A 6107-nucleotide genomic window follows, 5' to 3' on the forward strand; every position below is an offset into this window, starting at 1 on the left:
AAATTGTATAATTCAATCCACATTATCCAAATTAGTCTTAATTAAATGGAATACCATTTTTTTGTCTCTTACCAAGTCTATGTAAAAACCTTGTTTCGGTTCTTAGGAAAGTTGGATGGTCCATCACATCGTCCTGGGTAGCCATAGTCTGTACCGTGTGATTAATCCGGCTTGCTGGGATCTACGATATCATGGTTTTCATGGCTTCCATTTTGTGGACCTCATTCAGTGGCAGACCTCTTTGTCTTTAAGGCTTTTCTCTAGGTGTGTCTTTTTCTTTGTGTCTGTGTCTTTGTGTTCTCTACAGTGTCTAACATCTGGTTTACCAGACATTTTAATTAGTTAGACACACCTTCCTAAATTGGAATTCCGTAATGAATGTAGGTTGGGCGTGTACATATGGTAATGACTATGACATCACTATATTACCCAGAATGCATTTAGGCATATCTCCCATAATGCCTTTCATGATGGTGTAATGACATCTACCCATCTTCTAGGGGTGCTATTGTATAGGCAATTAGCATCATTACCATTAAGGGTTAACTGCCAATAACTGGTCTTAATCCCACATTCCACACTTGACGTATGGAGCCCTAAATTGGAAATTCAGGGATTATCTTTGACACATATAAGTAATCAAAACATGGTATCACCAGACATCTTGGGGCCTAGTCGAATATATTCCCAGCTATAAATTTATGGGAGATATAACAATACAATGGATGAGTCTCTAATACAGATGTATGAATGTTTCTCTGTCTAGTCAAATGGGTAATTAATTGTTATCTAGAATAACATTCACAAGACTGGCTAACTAGCGCTTGTAATGGAGCTGGATTTTGATCCTCTAACCTGTGTGGCTGATGACTCGGACCGTATCGGGGTGCGGAATCTAAGGTGTCGCTGGTCTTCACCAGAGCCTGCCACAAGGCAGGATGGACTTTCTGCAGCAAGCGACACCCAGGTCGCTACCCCTGACACGGCTCGACCACACAGGTAGCTGGGCAAGGCATTAGCGTAGTCAAATGTAGCAGAAGCTCAAGGCAGGTGGCAAAGGTGCGGAGTTTAATAACGTAGCGGAAGGTCTGTAAACATGGGTAAGGCTAACAGGCTATAAGGGTCTCTTAATCTCAGTCTAGGGGCACTGAAGATCCGACAGGGAAGTGTGGAAGGTGCAGGGACTTATAATTTGGTGTCAGGTGCAAAAACTAATTATGGGTGCACTGGCCCTTTAAATTTCAGAGCTCCGGCGCACACACGCCCTAGGAGATTGGGACACGCGCGCCGGAGCCGAGACACAGAGGCAGCTGAGCGAGGTGAGTGACGGGCTGGGATTCGCAGCCATAAATATCTAAGGAGACAAGAAGCATTCTTCTCCCAGACTTTAGAATGAAACTTTAGAATTGTGGCCTACTTAGACTATACACAAAATGGCCGACATCATGCTATTATGCTGTTAAACATAGTGATTTATTTTTCGGCCGTATAATTAGTACGACACAATATATCACAAGATAGTGCTTGTGCTCAAGCCATTTACATTTATAGAAACTAATTTAAGAACCATAAGTACAGTCCACAATGCTTGTCAGAACCGTATCAGTAGACTCCAATATGTCTTCAGAGGCGTCTTCTGGCTGAATATCGGCGGTTGTCCATCAATGAGTACCTGGGGAAGAAAAAGGGAGAAAAGGGGAAAGGGGGGGGGGTCAAACCAGGGGAAAAACAATAGAAACAGCAAGCTCCAAAGAAACTAAGGAGCAAGAACAGTCAATGAAGTGGTGAATATTGGTCATCATATTCAATGTGGGGGAAAAATTGTCTCTTGCAGGATACAGGAGAGAACTAACAACACTTGTACCTACTCCTCTTAAAGCATGACCTTTTTTGCGGTGTGTAGCAACTTGCCATTCTGGTTGGAGACGGGAAGGTGTAGATGATCTCTTATCAGGAGGTAAGTCCACATCCACTCCCCAAGATGCCAGTATGCGGACTCCATTCACTGTTTTAATAACATGCATTTTCTCATTTCTATGAATGAGAAGTCAGGTGGGGATGCCCCATCTGTACATAATCTTGTGGTTACGGAGGGCCGCTGTGACAGGAGCTAATGCCCTGCGTGTTTGTAACGTGACCGCTGACAGAGCCGTAAATAAAGAAATCATGCGGAATTGCTCTAGAAAAGCATCTTTCTGCCTGGATTTTGCCATCAGCGCTTCCTCAATGTGGAAAAAATGCACCCTGGCCAGTACATCCCTGGGAATATCATCTGCCAAATATTTAGGGAGGGGAACCCTGTGAGCTCTGTCAAGGAGAAGATCTCTTTGCAGTATGTTTGGCAATAAAGCAGACATTAAGTCTTTTAGATAATCTTGTAGCTCTTTGGTAGGAATTTCTTCGGGTATCCCCCTGAATTTAATATTGTTTCGCTGCAACCTATCTTCTAGGTCGGCGATTTTGGTGCGTATATCCTGCACTTCAGAATCTAAATCGTAGTGTGCATCAATAAGCTCGTTATGCGCCATACCAAATTCTGCCATTTTTTGTTCCATATGATCAATGCGTTTTTTCAGCTTCTGATATTGCACATATACATAATAGTGACTGTGTCATAGTTTGTGAAATAGTAGTGCTGAGCATTAGCAACATCTTTTTAAGAGTCACTTCAGTAACTGGGATTTCAGATGCCGGTCTTTGTTTCACAGGGCTGCAGGATGCTGGCGCTGAAGAAGACAGAGGCGCGCCATTTTGTGGCATAACGTTTCCGGAGGATCTCTTCTCCGGACCCAGCAGGGATACGTCATGTAGCTGGGAGCCCCCAGGGACTCCAGGAGATGGAGGTAAGGAGAGGCTGCGTCTCAGTGATGAAGCCAGAGATGTAGACGGCATAAGCAGGTCAGCGCTGCTAGTAGTATGTGCGCGCTGTGAGGAGTAGAAATCCGTAAGTTTCTTTGGTTTCCCGTAGTTTTTGTTTTGCCTTCTTGTCACCATTTGTAGTTGGCAAGTTTAGGAAGGGTTTGTGGTAAAATAGTCACCGTTGATTAGGGTGTAAGTCGCTGTTTGCAGGAGCTCTGGGATCAAGCAGCCATCTCTCGCTGCGGCCAAGCCATGCCCCATTCTGTAGTATTTCATAGCAAAATTTCAGCAAATAAATGATCATTGTAATTTTCCTCTGTGTGCACAAGGCCTTAGGATTCCATTTCTGCCATCCAGAGTGAATTTACTTTTACTTCAAACTATTTCATCTAGTGTAAATAATTTCATTCAATTGACATAACAGCTCATAAAGGAGATATTACATTGTGTTCTACAACCCACTGAATGCCATCTTTTTCCAGTATTTGTGTTGCACTAGTATTGTCCAAAAGCAATCACAATGCAATGGTTAATAATGTGATCTGATTGGTTGTTAAAGGGGTAGGATAGGGGATAAGATAGGGGATAAGGATAGGGGATAAGATGCCTGATCGCGGGAGTCCCGCAGCTGGGGACGCCCATGATCATGCACGCGGCACCCCGTTTGTAATCAGTCCCCGGAGTGTGTTCACTCCGGGTCTGATTTCGGTCGACCGCAGGGCCGGCGGCGTGTGATGTCACGCTCTGCCCCTCAATGCAAGCCTAGGGGATAAGATGTGTAAGCACCGGAGTACCCCTTTAAGGGCAATATGATGTATACTTTACACCAGGCTGAAGTCCTGTTTTCTATAAAGATTTAACCAAAATAGAATTGAAAAGTTGAAAAATATTTTGTTATCAATGACAGATATATGGATATATGCAGTTCTAAATCACAGAAAATATACATTATGGCCCTGATTTATTATGAGTGTTCGGTTTTTACTAGTGTAATGTAGTTTAAAAAGTTTTCGACTTGATTTACTGTGGAGATTCACAAGGAAAGTTTTCTGACCAGCTTTTTCTTTTCAGCCATTTATTCACAAGATTTTGTGTGGATTCCATAGTAAACTAGGCACACAAACCGACAAAAAAAAGATCGGTTTGGCAATAGTAACATAACACGGAGGCCTTATACTTAACTGAAATTGCCATTGACTTCCTCAACAAATGGGCTCAGTGTAATTCCTCTAGTATGCACAATTTACATTCAATATTTACAGTCTATAAACAGAAGTCTGGAAGCTTTGATGTGCTATATACTAAATGAAATATGGAAATTAAGCTTTTATTCACAGTTTTAATATTTACCATTCCCCATAGTATTAGCCCCTTTAAAGTAGTCATCTAAAATTACTTACTTAAACACAACATGTAAATATTTCATTAGTTTATGCGGAATGTTGAAATAAGAAAATATCTGTAATATACATAGCCTACAATGCAAGGTATTGGTTAGGCCACCAATGACACACACTGCTACACATTTTCTGGGTCACTATGTTTTTTTAGAGTCTTTGACAGCAACTTCTAAAACTCCTGAGCTCAGGGGTTTAAAGGGGTACTTTCCTGGAAAACATTTTATTTTAAATCAACTGGTGCCAGAAAGTTAAACAGATTTGTAAATGACTTCTGTTAAAAAAAAAATCTTAACCCTTCCAGTACTTATCAGCTACTGTATGCTCCACAGGAAGTTCTTTTCTTTTTGAATTTCCTTTCTGTCTGACCACAGTGCTCTCTGCTGACACCTCTGTCCATTTTAGGAACAAATCCCCATAGAAAACCTATCCTGCTCTGGACAGTTCCTAAAATGGACAGAGGTGTCAGCAGAGAGCACTGTGGTCAGACAGAAAGGAAATTCAAAAAGAAAAGAACTTCCTGTGGAGCATACAGCAGCTGATAAGTAATGGAATTGTTAAAGAGTACCTCTCATCAAAAGTTTTGTCTATATTTTATAGTTTAATTTACATAGATTAAGTTTGTAATTGGATTCCATGAAAAAAAAAATTTCCTTTCATGTGTTTATTACTTTTCAAATTTTGGCCACTAGGGGTCTCCCTAGAGTCCCTGTTTCAGGGATTTTGGACTCACGCTGGCCTGGCTGCTGAGTCCGAAATGGCATACTAAGCGATGACAGGCGGGAGCGAGCGCGGTGCGCAAATCTCTGCAGGGCACGGAAGCTCAGTCCTCCGATGTTCCTCCTCTCTGTATGGCACGTGTATAGCCAAACAGAGAGGAGGAGACTCAGAGACTGCCATCTCTGCTATGTACTCAGCGTGTATGCGCGCTCCTGAGAGGGAGCGCAGCATACATGAAGAAGCGCACGGCAGCTGGCCCTGGCAGGCATCAGATGACGTTGCGCCTGCCGCGCCATGCCCACTTCCTCCCCTTGCACACAGCTTCAAACTGAGCTACCGAAGATAGGTGTAAAAAAGGTATTTACTGGGGGTTTAAACTTGAAATAATCACAGGGATAGAGATAGTTAGAGTCAGGGACAGATGGGGAGGGGGATTGGGGAAAGTGTAGTCGATGATAGGTACTCTAAGATTTTTAAATAAAAGTAATTTACAAACCTGTTTAACTTTCTGTTTTACTTTGATTACAAAAAAAAAAAATGTATTCCAGTGTAGTACCCCTTTAAGAATTTGTGTTTGTGGGTAGCTGAAAGAGGTCGTTTCAGGATGACAAGCCCTGTCCTGATAATGTGTCTGCTGGACTAAGGTGACTTAGGAGATTTACACTTTTTTTTTTAAATCATCTTTATAGCAATATTTACATTTTTTTAATTATCTTATAATATTTTGATTGATAAAAACCCTGGTGATGTAAGGTAATGATGAAGTTAATATAATCAGTGACGGTGGTCTTCTGCATTGATTAAGGCAGGATTTGACAACCAGAGCGCTTTCAGCTGTTGCAAAACTACAACTCCCACCATACCCAGACAGCTGGAGAAACACAACAGCTGGTTGTGAAACACTGGAATGAGGCAATATTAGCTTCCCTAGCTACCCTTGGTCTAGGGTGGTGAAGGAGTTAATACTTTCTGTCCAGTCTCTGTGACATGAAGTGGCTCTCTAATACTGATTGCATTCAGCTTCTTCCTCCCCTAATCAGATAGATGAGGGCAGCAGATAGAAATACTCCGCACATAGGTAGAGTATATCATCAGGCAAATACTAATCTGTTAGAAGAATCATTTAGAGAA

The sequence above is a fragment of the Hyla sarda genome, chromosome 4, assembly GCF_029499605.1.
Source record: "Hyla sarda isolate aHylSar1 chromosome 4, aHylSar1.hap1, whole genome shotgun sequence".
NCBI lineage: Eukaryota > Metazoa > Chordata > Amphibia > Anura > Hylidae > Hyla > Hyla sarda.